Source organism: Spermophilus citellus, assembly GCF_964194105.1.
Source record: "Spermophilus citellus genome assembly, chromosome: 15".
Lineage (NCBI taxonomy): Eukaryota > Metazoa > Chordata > Mammalia > Rodentia > Sciuridae > Spermophilus > Spermophilus citellus.
Genome location: NC_138195.1, coordinates 26503306 through 26525922, shown reverse-complemented (window position 1 = coordinate 26525922; position 22617 = coordinate 26503306). Strand labels below are relative to the sequence as shown.

The 22617-nt window shown below is 38.0% G+C and overlaps 1 long non-coding RNA gene across 1 annotated transcript in view; it reads right to left on the bottom strand.

The window, feature by feature from the left end:
• Positions 1-323: 323 nt before the first annotated feature.
• LOC308634721 overlaps positions 324-22617 on the bottom strand; it is a 63731-nt gene continuing 41437 nt past the window's right edge. The window contains exons 2-4 of the long non-coding RNA XR_014019073.1: positions 12426-12530; positions 7113-7228; positions 324-447 (exon numbers count right to left, since the gene is read on the bottom strand). This is a non-coding gene — a long non-coding RNA (uncharacterized lncRNA). The remainder of the gene's footprint in view (positions 448-7112; positions 7229-12425; positions 12531-22617) is intronic.

The following is a 22617-nucleotide window of genomic DNA, read 5'->3' as shown; positions in this document are numbered from 1 at the left end:
GAGATGGATGCAAGCTTTCAAAGTAGTACGTGGGGCCCCACTTCCTCTGCCATAACCAGATGAAGAATAGAGGCAATCATGCAGATAATGAGCCTGGTTTCTTTAAGAACATCACAGGCAGAGTTATCTTCATCCCTTTCTTTCTTGGCCTTAACTCAGGGGTTCAGCAAGCAATCACTGAGTGCTGGCTATATCAACAGATGATGGATGGATTCCACAACGTCCCTGGTAATCTGCTCAGCAGGTGTGGTGTAGGGAGAAGGAGAATAGACAGTGACACTTAGACAGGATCATGGATGATGAGCAGTGTGCTCCAGTCAGAAGAGCAGTCAGCCCAGGTGGAAGGAACTTCATGGTCAAAGGCCCAGATGAAAAATCCACTTGGAATCCAACCCATTTGTTCCTGTGCTGTCTCCTGCCAAAGGCATGGTTCAGCTCTCTGGAAAGCTTTTTTTTTTTTTTTTAAGAGAGAGAGAGAATTTTTTAATATTTATTTTTTAGTTTTCGGTGGACACAACATCTTTATTTTATTTTTATGTGGTGCTGAGGATCGAACCCAGCGCCCCACACATGCCAGGAGAGCGCGTTACCGCTTGAGCCACATCCCCAGCCCTCTGGAAAGCTTTTGACTACCAGGATGTGTCTGGGTTCAATGACTGCCTCCACACTCCAAGGAAGGCAGGATTTGAGTTCTGTATGGCTACTGGGATAATAAGATTCATAGGCATTCTCCAGCACAGAATGATAGCTCAAAGGGTAGAGGGCAAGCACCATCTACAAAGTCCACTGTGATTAGCTCTAGGCCCTCTTCTGCCTTGTACAGGAAGGTTGCCTCTGGCCCAGCATGTTGCTATTCCTTAACGTCTTTCTACAAACAAAAATGTCAACTGCTAGGAGAGGAATGTAATTTATATATGCCTGTTCTTGTTTCACTGTTTTACATAATAATTCAAAAGCCTCACGTTCCATCACTGAATAGCAAAACAGTGGTACTTTGGCATTAGGCCTACTTGCCCAGCCTTTCTGTGTCCCAAAAATGAAGATGAAAGTAATAATACCCTATCTCACTGGTTCTAGTGAGGGGTTAATGAAATCTGCTATGTACAGAAATCTATACACGGTAGTGAGCAAAGCCTGTTCAAACTTTTTATGAAGGGCAATATGCTAGAGTCAGACCAAGTGATGGATGGACTGACTTTAGCCTCTTTTTTCCTGTTCTCAAAAATAAAAATGATGATAATAATAACAAATTCATGAAGACTGAAAATAATGTCATGGACAGGAATGTAGCTCAGTGGTAGAACACTTGCCCAGCACATTCAAGGTCCTGGGTTCAATCCCCAAAATAATAATAATAACAACAACAACAACAACAATAATAATAATAATAACAACAACAAAACCAACAATAATGTAGCCTGCCCAGCATAGGATCTGGCTCAGAACATTTGCTTAATAAGCAACAGTCATTATTAATACCATCACAATTATTTATGACATCATACAGCATGGCCTATATGGTAACATTAGTGATTCCTAACTTGGTTGGTCTCTCAGAAACTAGTAGATAGATTAAGAACATAAGAAACCACAAAAATGTCTATATTTTAATCATTTATCTCACACACCCTGATGTATAAAGCACATTCCTTAGCTCATTTGCACTCACCACGCCAGTCTTATGAGACAAGCAGAACAACCCTGTTAGATAAGTGTTGTTATACTACTGTGCAAGCATTTGCCTCAGAAAGGTTAATTAACTGTCTTGGTCACACAGCAAGTTAGTGACAGAACCAAGACCCAAATGGAGGACTTCTGGTTTTGTGTGGAATGCACTTTCCACCACTTTATGCCCTGTCTCCATTATATTGTTCTCATAGTTAATTCAACAAATATTTATTTGTTACCTTTCATGTGTCAGTCACTATAAGTTCTGCTGGTCCAAAGATGAATTGAATAAAGTGCTTGCCCTCTAACCAAAATAATTCAAGAAAACATTCCACTCTGTCTCCAGGGAATTTAATAGAAAATACTTTTACCCATTACTGGACTCTCAGCATTTCAAGAATTGTATTCACAAATAAGATGATCAAATTTAAAATGGGACAACAACTCTCATTTGAGCCATTGCATATAAAATTAATATAATAACATAAAAATATTAAAATCATTAAAGTGAATTTTGAAAAGCATTACCTTTTAACTTGCTAAATTTGTTTTATTTTTCAAATTAATTTTACTGCTAATAAGATCACCCAGTTTGCCAAGAGGAATCTAAATTTGATGCCAACATGATTATTTACAACATACAAATTAAAAAACAAAAAACAAACAAACAAAAAAAACAGCTCCTAACTTTCTCTGGGTCTGGGTCTCCTTAGACAACTTTCCTTCTATATTTGCTTTGACCTCAGCCACTGTGAGAAGAAGATATAAAACACTATGGGTTCCAGAATGTTCTGTCCTTGGAAGATCTCCATTTGGAGTTTTTGGCCAAATGTACCATTAATTCCCCTATGACTAAGGCACTTTGGGGTCAGCAGAACTTGGGGTCTACAGGGATTACAGAAAAGGGACTCAGTGCAGAGTTCACGCCAGGGCTACATGTTTCAGAAACTTGGGGTAAAGCCAGACCCTGCTGCAGGGATTCAGAAGGGCCTTAGCTCAGGGAAGCTTTTTCATAATACAACTTTCTGAAGTTAACATTGTTCTTTTATTACCAATAATAGCAGCTACCACATAATGAGAGATGAGTATGTACCAAGAACTTTACATATAAATCCTTATAAATAATAAAGGTATTATAATTCCTCTTCTACAATGACACACTGAGGCACAGAAAGTTTAAGTAATTTTTCCAAGGTCATATAATAAGAAGCAGAGTTGGTAATTGAAACTAAAACTGATCTTATTCGGTTTTTCTCTACCCATCTGCTAGTTCACCCAATATCTTTCCCCAGAACAGACTTCTAACCCTCAAGTCTCCATGTCGACACAGGAAACTTCAATTGTTGGTCTAAACATATTTTCTAATTACCACTTACACACCCAGCACTATATTAGGCACTGAAGAATGTTACAGAAAAATTCTGGGCTTGGCTTATTCTTTGACTTTGGGAAAAATTTGCCTTTTTGGACCCTATTACCTTTTTTGCCAATGATCTATTTCTCTGGTCTCTAGGCAGGATATAAAAATTAAAAGTTTCTTTCTGAGGCATGCGGAGAGATAAATGAAAGATTTTCTTCAGTCAACAACTCATAACTATATTAACAACCATTCTGAATCACATAGGTCCCAAACAAGATAATCCATGTCAATGTGACAATTTAAAGTGTCTGATAAAGAAATTTGAGCTACTGCATGTCATTAAGCAACTACCAAAGCTTCCCCTACTTTACTTAACATTGCCAAGATTGCTTTTGGACTTTCTCTGGAAAAGACCCTGAGACTCTTGGCTGGAATTGGGTATAGATTCATAGTATTATGAGATAGCCAGTTTGAATCTGTTGTTCCATGATCCAAACCATAGCATGAGGGATGACAAGAGATGAAATTAGAGGATAGTATTTTGACAAAGCATATTGGATATTATAATACAATGTTATATCTAGAAAATGAATGCATTGCTTTCACAATACAAACTTTGAAAATAAAACTTGATAATTTCTTTGCTAGTGGGGTACTCGTATAAAAAAAAATTCAGATTGAGAAATGCTGTTCCACATATATTTGAGTCAGTTGAAGTTGCACTGGCCTTGATTCCATGACCAAGTTCTCAAATTCATGCAAAGATTCATTCTGTTTTGAAATTCTAAGCCATCATTTTAGTGAATGAATTTAAGATGTTTGGTTTTGTTTGCTTCATTTTTCATCTTCTTCACTTCAGGGAGACATAAACCAAGGTTTTTTTCTCCCTAAATAGCTTAGAATGGGTGGGGGGCGCTGTGCATTCCAACAATTTGTGGAAGATTTCTACACATTCACCAAATTCCACTCAACTTGGAAAGCAAAAAAAGCATGGGCATGCCCAGTTCATGAAGCAAGAATAGGTCCACCTCTGATTTCACACAATTGAAAACAGATCCTAGCCATTGACTGCACAGAGTAAAGGCGCATATGCATTCCTCCCGCCTCTCTCCACCTGCCCACACCACTGAGGAAAGGACCGGCACCTGAGCAATTCATCACCTTTAAAAAGTTCTTTTTTCATTTTTAATTATTTTAGTTGTAGATGTACACATACCTTTATTTTATTTATTTTTATGTAGTGCTGAGAGTTGAACCCATTGCCTCACGCTTGCTAGGCAAGCGCTCTATCACTGAGCCACAACCCCAGCCCTAAAAAATTCTTATTTCATAAGGAAACTAGGATACATTAGGAGCTCATACCTAGTTTGTGAAACTCATGGTGAACATTGATAATTTACTAAGGAAGAAAAGAAGAGAGAGGGAAGCAAGAGTCACCTGACTGGCAAAGTAGATAAATCCATCTTTCTGATAGCAATAAGAAATGAGCATGGATCAGACCAGCAAGAGAATATCTTCAGTGTCCAAAAGTTAAGAGGGTCCTATCAAGGAGTGTGGGGAGCATTAGCCTCAGGCCTTATGTATAAGAGGGGAATCAATACTCCACATTCTCACCAGTATCAATTTGTTAAATAATTTAAATAAACCATAAAATTCCCTTTGACAATTTATATTTTCATCTTCTGATATATCAGCTTCTTTGAGGAGCCCTGACTAAGGTTATTAAGGTAGAAAGTGGGGATATAATGGGAACAAACAAAATAGATCACTCCGGAACTAAAAACAAGAAGCAGTTCTTGACGCCAGAAGGAAAATGTCTCCAGGGAGATTCATGGAACAAGGACACCTAAGTAATTTTAAGCATGACACTTATATTCTACAGATTTTATATCACAAATCCAAGATTTTACTTGAAAACAATTATTATACAACTGAAAAAAAGTTTTAAATTATATCAGGAAAAAAACCCCACCTCTTGAGAAAAGTTTTTAAAACTGCATAGAACATTAAAACAAAACATTCTATTAAAAAATTTAAAAAATTCTTGGAACAACATCTATGAAAATACAAAATCCAGAAAGATAAGCCCAACATTCAAAGCTGATTTGTCCTAAGGGCATTTATCAGTATAGAGTAAAAGCTATAAATCTAAACTAGAGTTGTTCAGACCTGTGGGTGAGGTTAGTCAAGGTGAAGAGCATGCCATAGTGGATTCTCTGGTAAATCACCCACCTCTTCAACTGGGCCCCTGGACTTCAACCCACCTTCCTACAGATTTACAACATGGATGGTGCCCTTTGAATGGTCTAGAGAATATCAAATTTGAACCTGAATTTAGGTTGTCCTGCACTGGTCTTCCTCCATAGGCCTGAAAAAACAATAATACCTCCTCTGAAAGAAGTCTTTCTCATGCCAATCTTAATCCTCAAATTATTACTACAAATAACTTCTGCTCCACAATGTCCCAGACTGATTTATAATATTAGAAAAAAATAGTGGCTATTGGAAGGGGGATGGTGGCAATGATCAGGAAGGGCATGGGGTCTTTAGGGACTTGGATATAGTCTATATCTTGATTCCTTTCCTAGAGAATAGAAACAAATTGAAAGAGTGTAGCTACTGTAATTGTCAAACACAGATGAGGAAGCAACTATTTACTATGTCATTATACTGATATAAGGAAATACTTTAGAGAATAGAAAAAATTTAAATAAGTGAAATATTCAATTTGAAAAACAAAATTTTCAAAGCTGGAGTCTTGAGAATAAAAATTAAATGAACAAATTTAGTAGTAGATTATACTTGGATGACAAGAGAATTTGTCAAGTAGATGAGAAAGCAAAAGAAACAGAAGAAGCAAACAAAACAAGCCGTGGGAATCAAGCTAGAGCAGTACTTGGAGGGAGATTTATAGCCTCAAATGGACATATTTCCTTCTACTGAACTTGTGATATTATTTGCTGTAAGATGTGAAAGTATTTTATATACATCTGAGAGGAAAAAAATGCTTACAATTTAACTGACATGCTATCAATATTTAAGATGCATCTTAGATTCAGAAATGTGAAAGTACAACACGTTCATCTTAAAATATCTGAAATATGGCATTTAAAAAGTAGAAAGACTCAAAATCAATAAAATAAGCAGTTAAGAAAAAAGTTTCAAAAATCACAAAACCCTAAAAAATACAAATAATGAAAGTGGTAAAGATGGGAATAAAAAAAAATAATATGTGAAAAAAAATATTCAATAGTATCAACAAAACTGATGATTGTTCCTTTGAAAAGACTAGGGAAATCAAGAAACCACTGATAAACTGACAATTTTAAAACAGAGAAGATCTAGATGTCAGGAATAGAACCACAAGTTCTCTTTAAAGATCTTGTATACATTATAAACATACTTACATAATATTATAAGTGACTTTATGCCAATAAATCAATTTTTGATGTAATAGAAAAATTTTAATCTGTATGTCTCATAAACATTGAAGAAATTGAGTCAGTACTAAAACAACTCTTCTCTCATCAGCAAAAAAAAAAATATATAGGTGCAAATATATCAGAAAAAAGAATACTTCGATATTAAGTCTTATGCTCTGTTTGGGGGGAGAGGGAGGGGATAAGGAGACACTTTTCAACTCATGTGATAAGGCCAGCAAAACAATTCTGTATGAAAAAGGAAAATTACAGGCAAACTTCACATCTGACAATTTCAAGAAAAACTGCAGGGGTTAACGAAAGCATAGATAGAAAGGATAACATATACTGAGCAACTTGGCTGCACTCCAAGAATTCAAGATTTGCTTAATATTAGAAAATAAGTAAATGTAATTCACTCCATTTGTAAATTAAAGAATCATATGATTATTTCACACAGAAAAAAAGAAGCATTGTTCAATAAAATTCAATATACGTTCAGAAAATTATATGCATATCATGCAATTGTGCATATAAATCCTTATTGGAGAAATACATATAAAATAGAATAGCCTTTTCTCTTTCCTTTCTTTCTTTTTCTTCTTTGGCAGCTTCCTTAGTATAAGAAAAGATAGCTAAACAAAAACAAAAACAAACCAACCTACATAAAAAATGTCATGCTCAGTGGTGAAGTGTCAAATTTTTTCTGTTTGAAGTCAGGAAAAAGACAAGGATGCCAGTTTTCTTTCATTTCCGCTGATCATTTAACTGGAGGCCCTGGCTAGCATAATAAGGGAAAAAAAGAGAAAGGAAGAAAAAAGTAAGAATCGGGTAGAAGGAAACAAAACTGACATTATTCATGATTATATTATTTTGAACATAGAAAACTCAAAAGAAACTACATTTAAAATTTCAAAATTAATACAAGGATAGTAAAACTCAAAAGAATTTACATTTAAATTATTAGAAGCAATAAAATGGTTTGGTATACTTGTTAGATGCAAAAAATCATAAAAATCAATTGTATTATTATAACTCATCAATTAAAAACTAAAAAAATAAAATTTTTGAAAATATGCCATTTACAACAGCATCAAAAACATCATGTTTTAGAGAATAAACTTAGGAAAAATTGAGACTACAATGAGGAAAGTTAGAAATCCTAATTGAGAATCACTGAAGAAAGGAAAGACATTCCATGTTCATGGAAGGGGAACAGTATTACAGAATGTTGGTTCTCACATTTTCCTGTAAGTCACTGTAAATCCAATGGGTTGTTTTGTGGAGTGTGACAAGATGATTCTAAAATTTATATGAAAATACAAGGGGAAAAGCAAAGACATTCTCAAAAAAGAAAACAAGGTGAAAGAATTAGTTCTATCAGATGCCACACTTTATTTTAAAGCTATAATAACTAAGATATCACCCTTATTTTAAAGCTACAGTAACCAAAACAGTGTAGCACTATTCCAAGCATGACAAATAAAACAGTAAGATGGTAGAATGCAGAAACAGACAATGTGTATTTGGATTTGACTTATGAGAGATGGCACTGCAGATGGTCTTTTAATAAATTATGGGGCAGTTGGGAACCCATTGATAAAACAAGTCAATGGTTATCTAGCTCATGCCATATATAAAATAAACTCCAGTAAGGTTATAGAGCTAAAGGTAGAGAACAACCTTACAAAGCTTTTAGAAGAAAATTAAGTAGATCTTCATGACTTGAGGTAGAGAATTATTTTTTAACAAGATGGAAAAGGCAATAACCATATAGAAAAAACACTGATGAATTTGACTCCCTTAAAATTGAGAGTTTCAGTTTATCATAAGATACCATATTGCAAGGCTAAGCTTCAAAAAGATAGACATTATTTGAAAGACATATAACACCAGAATAAGTAAAGAACATCTACAAATCAAATTTTAAAAGACAGAAAAAAAATCAAATGGTCAAAAGGACATTCATAAACAGATATTTCACAAATAATAAACACAAATGAACAATACACATGTTGAAAAGCACTCAATGTCATTAATAATCAAGGAAATGAAAATTGAAACCAAAGTAGTATACTATTACCACACACACACACACACACCAGATTGTCAAAAGATTAAAAACTCTGCCAAAACCAAAATGTTGGCCAGAGTGACCCTTAGGGAAATGGTTGGACATTACATACCTATCTCCCACCACCCAGAAGTCCCATGGCTGGGTATACACACTAGACTGGAGAAACCCATGCATATATACTCTAGCATGAGAATAATGTCTATGCAGCATGCAGTAGTGTCTATGCAGCATGGTCATAACAACCAAAGAGACAACCCAAGTATGCATTGTATTGCCGGCAATTGTCCACTTGATGGTCAAACTATCAAGATAAAAAGATGATTACATGAAACAGGATGGTGGTTCCCTCCAGGGGCACAGGAAAGTGCTGTCACCCTGAAGGAAACCTGGGAAGTTTCTGGAATGTTGCCAGTATTCTGGTTCTTGGCTTGGGTCTGAAAAACAGGCATTTATAATTAATCATATTATTGTGCATCCGTCTTATATACTTTTCTGTGTGATTATTTCACAAGTTTTATAAGGTTAAATAAGAGGAAAGAAAATCATCTGACCCTATAGTTGCCAAGATTTCTTCCATTGTTGACTCCTTGTTTTTCTGTTTTGTTTTGTTTTCATTTAGACTCTAAACCAGAAAATTATACAGGAAATGTCATCTGGCAGATGATCTGGCTTTTCAGAGTCAACAGGTAAAGACACCTAACTGTAGACTCCCACCTAACAGGCACCATTGTAAGTTTCAGAGCCCCCCCCCCCCAAATTGAAAGTAGCTAAGAATCACACCATCCCAGACTGGCCCCTTAGCTCTATAGGGAGAGAGAAACAGTTAATTCAGTCTTTGTGGACAAGGTAATTGTGATTTTTTTTCCAGAAGATGTAGAGGTGAGAGGCCAGGCCCTGGCCCCAATTAGTGCCGAATGTCCCTTTTAGAGAAAGAAAAAACTAGTAACCTCTTCTCAGTAACAAACTCTTTTATCAAAGCTCCATCGAAAGGCTTTTGAATAATAAGTCAATTAGTTAAAGCAGAATGTCCAGATCTTCAGCTCCTCTTGGGGCAAGCAGATGTTTCCTTCTTTAATGGAAATGCTCACACAATTCAAGTCAGGTGCCTGCCAGAAATTAAATTCCTGACCACAGTACTCCCATCCCTCAGAAAGTGGAATAACTTGAATTCGTTGATTGAGTGAACAAGTATGGAGCAAATGGTATGAGTCAGGCACCTCCACTAAGAGATGGGGAAACAATACTGAAAGGCAAGGTCCTACCTTGCAAGATGCTCGGAAGGACAGTTAGACAAATAAGCCACTAGCATACCATGAGAATGATCACTCTACAGACCTGTAAGTGCTGGGGTAGCATTAGAGAAGCAGTTACCTCAAAGAAATCATCAAAGTAGTAATGTGCTCAATGATCCAGGAATCTTTGAGGATGGTCAGTTGATTAGACAGAAAGTCATACTTTTAGAACTCTAAATTTAATGCCTTTGAATTCTCTGACAGATGCTATCAAGATTTCTATGGGCTGGGGTTGTGGCTCAGTGGTAGAGTGCTTGCCTAGCATGTGTGAGGCCCTGGACTTAATCCTCAGCACCATACATACATAAATAAAATAAAGGTATTGAGCCCTCTACAACTAGAGAGAGAGAGAGAGAGAGAGAGAGAGAGAGAGAGAGAATTTCTATGGGCACATGCCCGTAATCCCAGTGAGCCTTAGGAGGCTCAGACAGGAGGAAAGCGAGTTCAAAGCCAGCCTAAACAAAAGCAAGGTGCTAAGTAACTCATTGAGACCCTGTCTCTAAATAAAATACAAAATAGGGCTTGGGATGTGGCTCAGTGGTTGAGTGCACCTGAGTTCAATCCCCGATACCAAAACCCAAAAATTTCTAAGGGCAAACTTTTCTCTGATGATGTCTATGCAACACCAAAACAACTCACTGACCCATTCTCAGTGGTACTGGTTGCTATTTCCATTGTTGTTATTTTAATAAATTTACAAATCAATGAATTTGATAAGAGATTGAAAGGGACCACAACATCTTTTTTAGTGATGAAGATTGAAAGCCTATACCTAAAGGTAAAAATTTCATATAGTTAAAAATAATCCTGGGGGGGGACTATTTCATCCCTAAGTTACAGCATATAATAATTTGTGTATATACAACCACATTCAACAATTCTTAGGCATATTAAAGTAGAAGGACCACTGAGCTAGACTAAATAAAGAAAAAAAAAGTGAAGTCTCATTAAAGATGTCTGGGCTCTCAAATAACTCTAGCTTTAACATAATTATCAAATTCCTAACAATGAATGAAAGATGGTTGGAGAATTCTTCAGTGTTCTAGTTTAGGTGCATGGTTTATTGTATTCTGTTTTAATCTTACCACCTCTAACCTTAATTATTATTGCAAGTTAATCCTATGAGGGGACTTGATTCCAGAATCAACATGTAATGACATATAGACACCCATGCTAAGTATTTTCTTCATGAGTACAAGATACAAGGGTCATCTCGGTAATTTTTCCCTGTTACTTCCCCCAAATGATGATAGCTTGGTGCTATTAAAGTTCATTTCTAGAAAGATAGCCCTATCCTCTGAAAGAAAAAAGTTTAACTAGGTTCAAGACAACACCTAAATTTATATTTATTCAACTCATATATAAATATATGAGGGGGGCAGTGTTGCTTAGAAACTACCTATTTTATCTCCCAACCAACAGGAGTGGAGGATGTAACATAAAGAAAGAAAAATTGACAAGAACTAGACCTGTGTTCTACTCTCAGTGCTACTATTGAGAGAATCACTTTACACCTTTAGGGGTCCAAGTTTACCTACTTGTGAATGAAGGCTTGAGTGCTGTTTTAAAAATATAATCCCACCTAACTTGGGCTGAATAACCTTGGCCAAGTCACTTAAATTTTTCCATGTCTTGATTTCCTCATTTGTTAAATAAAGACAAAAGTTTTTACCTCAAAGAATATTGCAAAAATTAATGTTACAAATGATTAAATGAGTGGTTATGTGAACATATACACAAAAATATATGGGGGGGGGCTGACGGTATACACTCAGTAAAATTAGCTGCCATAAGAATATTATTGTTATGTTGTGATTCTTCCCTCCTGTGAGTGAGACCCAGAGTCCAAACCAAGGGAGTATCAGAAGTTACAAAATGGTTACTATCAATTCAATATTCTGTGAGTGTCTAATGACCATATGTATCCAAGCTAAGCCAGATGCTCCCTCACTACCACACACTCCATAATGTTCCAAAATGATAGATGCTCATTTTGCCCACAACTGAAACATTAAACTGCCACAACTTGAAGGAAGATAGGCAACTCAGTGAAAACTAACGGTCAAGCACCTTTTTCTACCACCACTGATCTTTTTCTAATGAGATAAAGGAGCTCTGGGAAACCAACCTAATCAAGAACAATTTAAATTTTGCAAATGGACAACAAATTTCCATTGTAATCACCCAGATCTCATTATAATGAACATGCATGAGATGTAGCCTAGTCTGGCCTGCATAACTGCCTTCAAAATATCCTCATAGGGAATCAGACTAATTGACTTCCAGTGTCCCTTCTAACCCCAGGATGCTAATATTCCATTGGCTAATAATAAGTTTAAAATTTAAGAAGTCAAATAGAAAATAAGTAATTTACAAATGTATTCAGGGTGTTTGCTCAAGATTTGTGGAGAGGGTTCAGCCTAGAACTTTATATTTCTCAAGCCACTACCTGTGCCTTGGCTTGATCACTTTCATCTGGTTAATTTTCTTTTTAACACTGGCTTGGACTCATTTTGGGGAGGCTTGTTTGTTCCTCCAGATTATTAATTTTCAACTTGTTCAAATAAACCACTTGCCTTTCCAACCTGGTTTGATTAAATCAGTGTTACCTCCTTCCAGAGAAACTGTGCTGCAGTTTGGTTTTTCAGAATCCTCAGCTCCTTCCGATTGCAATTACCAGCTACCCTGCGCCTTCTCGATTTTAATTTCGGCCTCTATTTAAAAAAAGAAAGGAGGGGGGAAAAAAAGGATGACATTTAATCCTTCCAATTAACATTTTGCAAGAGCAATCACTTCATGTCTCCCGTTTGTGTGGGGCTAGAGGAGAAGAAATAAAGGGCCACATTACATCATACGGTGGCTAAAAAGAAACACTTTGAGCTATGTCACTGGGGACATTCCCTGCAAAACCAGAATGTCTAGTCACTTTGACCTACAGCAAAAAAGTATCAAATAACTAGGACAAGTGCTCATGCAAACAGCTGATCAGGTCATTAAACCCTAATACAGCCACTGGATGAGCATAGCCATATTCAAACCTACTGATTAAAGAAGCAGTCTGGGAAAAGAGAAGAGAGGAAAGGTTTTGTCTGTTTTTCTTTTTTAGCTTTATTTTATTCTTTCCCAGAAGGACCTGAAAACTCAGGTGAGAGCACCCTTTGGCCAGTTTGCAGAATCCCCAACTTCACAATCAGCAGAATCTTTTTTCTCTAAGAAAGGGGAAACCACTCACTCCTTTGCTTCATGACTGCTGCTGCTGGGAGCCAAGCTCATGGCTACCTCATGGTTGAGGCCCTATTTTCTGTCAGTGCATTTATGGTTTGTACAGAGAAAATGATAGCATTTAAGTGGGCAAAAGAAAATCTCTGGTCAGGAACCAGGCAGCTTTCTATTAGAACAGTTGTGCTAAAGAGCAGTTGACAACTTGAGGCTCGTGCAGCTGTTCTGGGTAGATGAGATTATCAGGTGGATCAAGACAGTGATTAAGAATAATAAGAGGAGCTAACATTCTACTGCCCTGAATCTATGGCAGTCCCCCTGTTAAGCACTTTATGAGTATCAGCTTATTTAATAACCTTGGTCACCCTAGGAAGAGCTTCTATTAGTATCCTCATCTTTCAAATAAAGAAATGAAGGCAATATATCATGAGCTATGTAATGCTTTAAATAATCAATAAAAAAATTTCTCTCTCTTTAAAAAAAAAAGAACACTGATACTTTAATCAAATTGATGAATAAATGAAAAAGTCAGGACTCAAAAAAAAAAAAAGAAATGAAGGCATAGAGTTATTAGTTAGCTCAAGGTCACAGGACTAGAAAACTGCCTTTGCTATTTAGCAACACACCCACCATCTATTCTTCTTCTGCAGCATCTCTGATCAGACGTTATCTCCTTAACTTCTTTCAGAATGACTGCAGCAAGATGTCCCTCCCTTATGAGGCGCACAAGTTAAGACCCAATGACATATTCTGCCTTTATTTGAATAAAGGCATATGCTTTTTCAAAAGTTAACACATTCTCTCATATGGCCCTCCCCCACAACATCTTATCAGGTAAGACAGGGTCATTTATTTTGTTTCTAAAATCCATTAGAAATTATATTCAGTGACTAAGCATTCCCCATGATTAAACTTTTAGACGTTTTTCAAATCAGTAATTGTCAAGATAGAGTAAGTCGTCAGTTTTACCCATTAGTGGAAGAGAAATAGACAGCCGCTGTATTTGAAGCAGAGTCTGAATGTGAGCCGGGAGAGGGAAGGTGCACTAACAAACCACAGGGACCACAGCCAGCACCACCCCCAAGAAGCCTGGAGACTCTAGGGCTCAGAGAATGTTCTGGGTGTCTGCTCTGCCTATCTCCACAGGCTTTTGAACACTAGACCCTGATACAGTAAGTGTGCCTGGAAGATAGAGCCATTTGGGAAGTTGACATTTTCCCTAAGTTCCCACCCTTCTGATTTTCACTCCTATTTCTAAGGAGTGGTGTGAAAAATACAGGCTCCAAAGGCACCCAGCACCATGATCACATCCCTGCTCTCCTACCTACTATAAGTGGCAAGTTAGCTTGCCACTCCATGTTTTCTTCTGAAAAGTGGAGATATTGGTTGAGAGGATTAAAGGAAATAATACACATAAAATGCTTAGCATAGTTTTACTCATTAAGCATTGAAAGACATGATCCTCATTTCTATCACTGATGAGCTTTCATATTTGCTATGGTATATGGACAAAACTGCTAATACACAATGTTTGGAGACTTCAAAAAACAAAATTCCGTACCTGTGGTCACATAACATCAGGGTACTATCTCAAGGTTTTGGAATGTGTTTAAAAATAGGACCAACAGACTGGGACAATCACACACTTCACTGTGTCAAAAATGACTCACTTGGGTTTCCCCTAGGGATTTGTCCTTTGAATAATCTTGGATAGCAATTTAATAACTTTAAAAGCAGATTTTAAAATGCACTCCAATTACAAAATTTCTAGGCAGTAAAATACCTATCAAAATGATAAGGCTAAACATGGGGACTAACATTTAAGACTTGTCAGAGACCTGAATACAAGCTTAGTTTTTGAGTCAAGTGGACTTGAGTTTGAATCCTGTCACTTGTTCAATGTACGAAGTGGGGCAAATAATTTTTGCCTTGGTACCTGCTTCCTCACTTATAAATTGGGAACCCTAAAAGTGCCCAATCCATAGTTTGTAAAGTCTATGAGTTCATGCAAGTGAAGTCCTCCTGTAGGACTAAACATAATAAGTAACCTATGTTTAAATATAATAAGTGACCAAGAAATGTTACCAAATCGTGGCGATGAGGTGGTCATAATGATGCTGCTGGTGGTAATGGCAATACTGATGGTGGTGGTGGTTGTAACGATGGTGGTGGTGAGTTGGTCATAAAATGATGCTGGTGGTAATGGGGATGATGGTGGCGGTGGTGGTTAAGAGTTGTGGTAATGCTGGTGGTAGTGGTGGTTATAACAATGGTGGAGTGAAGCTCTCACAACATGACGCTGTGCATCTTCCCTGAGTGTTCTGTAGTAGCAATGCTCTCTCCTTGACAATTACTCACTCACATTTCTATCTGAATTTAAGAAACCCCTCTTCCCTTAAGCTTTCCTGGCCTCCAACATGGAACTGGTCACTTCTAATCTTATGCCTTCTGTTTCTCATATCAGTGTCCATCCTAGTGCCTATAATTCCTCACCATAATCTTATATCTACATTTCTAACTTTTCTACTAGAGTAAGTCCCTCCTTGAAGGTGGGAAGTTTGTTTCTTGGTCTTTGTACCCCTAGTGCCTCATGCAGTGCCACACACATGACAGTTTACTTAATAAGCATTTGGGGAATAAATGGTGAAAGAATGAGAGAGTAAATTTAAAAAAAAGTGAAACAACGGGCATTAAAAGCAATATATATAAGTCTGCTCTGCAATTTTAAGAAAGATATAAAACTGGGAAAGGTCCAATATACTAAATTTGGAGAAAAAGTAAGGGCAGTGAGGTTTTACTTCTTAGGCTCATGGAACACACAGATAAGCTGAGCAAGAACACATTCACAAAATAGTAGAACAATCGATGCTCAAGGCCTGCAATCCTGAAGTTAAATAGTCCTAGGATGATAAAATCAAGGGCTGCTTTCATTATAAATGAATATATGAGTCCAAGAGCTAATTCAAGTGGAAACCTGCAAATAGACTTTCCAAAAGTTGAAAATAATTCACTGAAGGTTGACCCAAGTTCCTTTAATGTTTTGTTTACTTCAACAAATAACTAAGGAGCACCTACTTATAGGCTCAAGAATGAAATACAAACACAAAAAATACAGCTGCTGCCCTAAGGAAGCTTGTGTTCCAGAGGTAAGACAGATATGAGCAATCATTTACATAGGACTTCTCAAATCATCCAAAGCAAGGAAACCTTTTCTATTATTTCGTTTTCTATATGTCACAGATGGATACTCTTAGAAATTAATAAAAATAAGCTACTGAAAAATAAAATCATACAATGATATACAAAATCCGAGGCTCAAACTTTCCTGTCAGTCAATAAGCAAAGACATCGTCAAATTGCTACAATTATTACTAAATATAGGTACCATCAATCTCTGTTACAGGTCTACAAACACATTTTGAGTACTATTGATACGTAACATGATAAGTTAATTATATTAACAAAGAGAATAGTGGAAGAATATGACAAGAGGTTTGTAAATAAATTTAAATTATTTGAAAACCATACCTATTTGATTAATATATTTTCCCCAAAGCCTATCTACCACTCACACTAAAATCCTATTTTTCTCTTCCTCTACAGAATCCATTTTCTTAAAAATGTAGCCCATATTTGCTGACACCTTACCATGCTGGAGCTATTTCATAGCCTAGAACAAGAGAGGATCATGCAACACCTCTTGGTATTTCTCTTTTGATATTTTTTTTTATCATGCAATGTGAGATACCTATTTATCTCTTTTTCTCATTAGATTTTAAGCTTCTCAGGCAAGAACTTCATCATTCTTGCCTTAATGTTCTGCACAACACCTCTTAAAACTTCAAACTTGGTAAATACTCATTAATTGCTTGCTAGATGAGTGGGGAAATGAAGTAATGAATGAACAAGTGAATATACTTCTACTCAGTACCTCCAAAAAACACATTATTAGGATGTGCTATGTTTTCATTTATTTGATATCAAAGGTTAATGCTTCCCTTCAGACTTAAGCTGCTGGAATCACTTAATTTTTCTATATTTGGTCCACATGTGAAATTCCAGCCAACATCAAATGAAAGTTTGATTAAACAGACAGGAACAACATGTGTGATGGATGTCAATTCCCCCCAGGGCAGGATGTGGGTCTGGAAACCAGAAGACTTGACACTACAGAGCTGCAAGTTCTCAAAAAAGAGTCCATGAACTATGCCCAGAGAGAAACAATGTGGACTTCACCTCCAGCAAAGGAACAGGGCAAGTTCAGAGACCTGCAGGTATCTGGATGGAGTCCTCAGAGGTGAACCTGCTCTTTGCTCACCCCCCACATCATTAGGGTAGAAAATGGAGAATTCGATGGTGCTGCAAAAATATTTCCAACCTAAGGAGGCAAAAGGAGACAGTAATTTCAGTTCCAAGGTTATTCTAGCTTCTCAGAACCTCTCCTTGCCCTTGAAGACGGTTTCCTGGAGCAGCTAAGATTCCCGGGATTCTGCAAACAGCTAGAGTTATCTGGTGAGTGATCAGAAGGCTCCTGGGAGGTGGCCCAGCTGGGATTCCTTCCAAACCGTGTCTGCACCACCTGTAACTCTTCACTACATATGCTTGCCAGAAGATCGTCCCAAGCCTGGTGGGAGGGGGAGAGCTGCCATTCCAGATAGAACTACCAGCCAGCTTTGGCAGCAGAAGAGCGTCCTTGTGCATTGGGAAGGAGTCAGAGCTTCCAGCTAAGGGCACCTCGCCAGTCATGGTATGCAGATCTGGGACTTGTGCCCATGGAGCCTGCCCCAACTTGCCCAGGAGGGAGAGAAGCCAGGGAGAGATGGGAAAGGTGTTCATTCCCCAACTCCTTCCAGTTCCAGCCAGCTCCAGGCTCCTTTGAAGTTCTGGGCCAGGGGGCATGGCCAGTACTGATCTGGGCTTTTATTTTTTTATATTTTTATTTTTTTTTTTTCAGTGAGCTTCTGGGATGTAAGCTCTTTTTCTCTGGAAGGCAGACCAATGTAAATCAAAAAGCATGAAGTTTGGAAGTAGATAAACCTCAATTTGAATTCTGGTTAGGCCATGCACTGGGTTTATAAACCCAAAAAGTTATTCGATATCTCTGAACCTTGGAGTTCTTACTTGTGAAATAGCATATACTAATCCTGAGTTTCTCAATCTCTGCTCTCTTGACATTTAATACTAGGTACTTTTAAGCATCGTGGGGATGGGAGGGACTGTCCTGGCGCAATAGAATGTTTAGCACCATCTTTGGCCCACCACCCAGATGCCAATCGCACTCTCCCCCAATCAAAAATGATTCAAGATATCAGCAAATATCCTTTTGGGGTGTGGCTCATTAGCCCCCAGTTGAGAACCCCTGATCTAACTTAATCCTTAGGATTGTTATTTAATACACATGATTGCAAATATGGAATCCAGTACCTATGAATGAATGAAAGAAAAGCACTCAAGAATTATTAACTTGTGTAGCAGATTCCATTACTGCCCTAGGCATCTCTCTTTACCTCCATGTACTGATGGCCATTTCCCATGAACTCCTGGGACTCTCTGGCCTAAAAAGTACAGTGAGTCTCTGCACAAAGTAAGTTAGAAGTTGATTCCCCCAGAAGTAAAAACACTGATGGACAATGATTTGATGGGTAAACACCCCAGCTTCCTAGCACCTTAGATCATTCTGAGGTGTGTTCTATACTGTCCCCAGAAATCCCCAGTGAGATCACACCTGGTTTCTCAGGGTGGTAACTGGCTCTACCACACACCCCCTTTCTCTATTTTATTCTCCTATTTTCTGCAGATATTTCTAAGATCACTTCTCAACTTTGCACAACTTCCTTTATCTTTCATGCGTTTCTTTTAGTAAAACCTAATAAATAAAAAGTGTGACTTTTATTTCTATAAATGTTCTCCCTTGCTGATTCATTTGGGCTTCTCATTAGTTCTTAGGCAGATCATGATGTTTCAGAATTTTTTTTTCAAAATATTGCAAATAAGCTACTGTTCTGCTCTGGGGATTTCTGAAAATAATGATCAACATATCCCATACAGTTTCAATGCAGGTAGAAAAAAAGGATTCTCACTTCTCACTGGGCCCTAAGCCCAACCTATCCCCCACATCGTTGTCACACAGCTTCCTTTAAAAATGCACACCAGATCATGTTGGATATGAATCAGTGATCTTGTCTAGTGCTATAACCTCAGTCCCTACCATGCCTGGCACATGGTAGGGACTGGTAATATTTGTTGAATTACTGAGTAAATGTCTTTCTCATGCTTAAAATCTCTGGATGCTGTTATGGTTTGGATCTTAAATTCTTCCAGAGGCCATGTACTAAAGACTTGGTTGCTGGTCTATGTTATTACTAGGAGCTGGTAGAACTTTTAGGAGGGGAGTCCTGTGGAAGAAAGTTAGGTCATTGGGTGCATACCCTTGAAGGAGATATCCTGATCCTACCCTCACCCCACCTCTTTGCTTCCTGGCTGCTATGTTATGAGCAGCTTTGCTCCAACCTTCACTTCTGTCATGTTGTACCACCTTGCCACAGACCTAACAGTAACCACCAAGTGATCATGGACTAAAATCTCTGAAACCAAAAGCCAAAATAAATCTTTCCTCCTTAAAGTTGTTTATCTCAGACATTTTGTCATAGCAACTAAAAGCTGACTAACACAGATGGCTTCCCCATGCAATTAGTAAGGGATAAAGCTCAAACTTCTTCTTTAAATGGTACATTATGTAGAGGCTTCATGTTCTAGTCTCTGCTTCCCTCTTCAACGTCATCTCTCACCACTGGTCCACTTATTATTCCAAGACCTATCACAACCTGTATTTTAAACATCCCATACTATCTGTGATTCCTAGAGAGGTGTGTTCTTTTTATGGATGTGCTTTTCAATATGCTGCCCCCTGAACTTGGGAGGCTTTTCTGGCTCTTTTCTCTGTTGATGCCAATAGGTTCCTCAAGAGGCTGTTCAATTCCAACTTATTCCACATGGTCTGCTTGATCTCTGTGAGTAAAGGTAGTCTTTTTCTGCTCTCATTAAACTACTGTAATCTTGGATTTTCCCATTAATCTTCCCTATGAAGGAGACAGAGACAGAGAGAGAGACTTAACCTAAGGGATCACATCTTTATTTTGTAGGTGTCCTCCATAACCAACTCATTTTAGCTGTTCAGAAATGAGTGCTTGGGCATTAATTGAAATATTTGACTTTTCTCTGTAATAATGTGTCAAAGAGGCCTTAATACATTTTATCCTCTTTCCCCTATCAACTGACTTCAGCATAGAGAGAATATTGGCGAATCCCAGAAATTCTCTAACTGCTAACCACCTTCAAAAAGACAAAACCACAAGCTTAGGCATCACCTAAGCTTCCTACTGTTGTGCTTTGACTGTTCTAATCATGGGAAGAACCTAATGTCTCAGCCAAAGAATAATGTGACATGCCACCCATGCCTATCAAGAAGCTTTGGTGTGTGAACACAGACTCCTCCCATGTTGCACAACCAGGTGGGGGTGGCCATGAGCATACAGAAAAGCTTTTGCAAGGTGTTGGTCATTGAGCTGAGCTCTTTCAACCTAGAACAGCTTCCAGACTGAATGCTGACAAATTCAACATTCGCTCAACATTAGGCCTTGCAGCTTGGATCTTGTGCTTAGTACCGGTGAGCTGATTTCATGGAAACAGAGGATGGAAAACAGTCGACGATGCATTGTTTCTGCTCTAAAGACTCCCATAATTCTACATGGAGACCATCTTGAGAGAGAAGGCTGTAGCTGGGGCACAATGACCTCTGCTCCACTTCCCACCCCTCTCCTACTCTCACCCTCCTAAGACAAAGCTGTCAGAAGAACCCCAGACATTTCCTTCCCAAGACAACTCTGAGATTTGGACAAAATTTAATCACAGGCAAAAAGAAATTCTATTGGTGTTGAAGAATATAAAGAAAGAAGAATTCTCATTGTATTGACTCAATCACGCAACCAGCAAGCACCAAGCTTCTACTCACATGACCAACTCATGCATCAGGGGTAGCTTGTTTGCACCTGCAAGTGTCTGCTCTTGGAATACCTATAAGGTTCACCTCCCCTCCAAGACAAAGTGCCTTCAAACTTGATGTCTGAAAATTAATGGCTGTTCACATGATACTAAATCCCCTGTATCCTATCAGGAAGAAAACAGTACTTGAAGTCTCTTTTGTGAAGTTTTTCTAGCTGAGCTAAGTCAATCAGAATCCATTTTCAACAAAGTAGAGCTCATAGGTCCTCCGGCAGGACCTCCTGCAAATTCTTTTCAGTTCTAACTTCCTAACCTTTGCATACTCTGTTGATACCTGGTTTTATTTTACAAAAAGAGTCATTCAACCACTACATAATTGTCCCCAGTTCTCCAAGTCCTTCAATCACTGGACCACATGGGAACCTGAATGATATAGGAATATTGTCTTTTTCTTCCTTTGTTAAAATGGTTTTCACATGACAATATATGATAATATAAGCCATCACAGCCACACATAGGAGTATGAGCTAAACAGCACAGGGGGGGTCCCCTCAACTCAACAGGCAGTTGTTTGGGATAAGATTCTAGGAGTTGGTCCATTGAAGGTCATTGAAGTTCAATGTGGAAACAAAGAGACTAGAACTTCCTCCAAAAGAATCCTAGAGCCACCAAATGTCCAAACTGAAAGCAATTCCCAGAGACACCACCAACATCTAATTTACTCAATAGCTACAGTTGCTTCCCTAAAAGCCAGGGAAGATTTCTGAAGTGCTCAATTCCTAACAACAGGGAAGAGGAACTCGGTGCCCTGATATCCATGCTCCTCCTACTCCACACTACCTCTGATTGAGCTCAGCCACTGATGAATTCAACCTCCTGAAAAAGTCTGCCTGTCACTGGGAGGTCCGGGCTTTGGCAATGTTTTAGCTCATCGTTTGGATCTGTGAGAAGAAGATAACATCCTTTTCTGTGCAAGTCCTATTTCTTCTCTTGTTACCTTCTTACCAATAAAGCCATGTGGACCTTATCAGAAAACTCAAAAAGTTATTTATCCAGAGCCTTACAGAAAAATTGCATGAAATAATTAGGGGCAGGGTAGAGAATGGATGCAGTGTTCCTGAATATTTTGTACTCATTTAAAATCTCCCATCCGCTAGTGTCCCTGCAGAGAGATCTCAAAAAGGAAATGATGGATTTCAAAGTTGGAGTCTTAAACCGATCATTTTGAAGTCAACACACCATATAATATCCCATCCTCTGGGCCTAACATTAGCCAAGGCAATCTCCTTCAGCTGAAGCCTTCCTGGTACCAGCCTTTCCTGCGGAAGATAAATACGAATCCAGCTAAAGAACTGCTACTGCTGTTATAAATATATATTATTACTTGCAGGGCTCCACAGAAAGAGAGGTAATTCTCTTTTTATGTGCAGTAGTGACAAGGATGTTTAAATGTCCTCTTTATTTTGATAGTATTTCAGAGGGCATTATGCCACAATCGACTCAGATGGATTTTTGTTAGCCAGAAGGCCAGTGCCTTCCCTATCAAATCGTCTTGATGTTGATGGACAAAAGTTTTCAAAA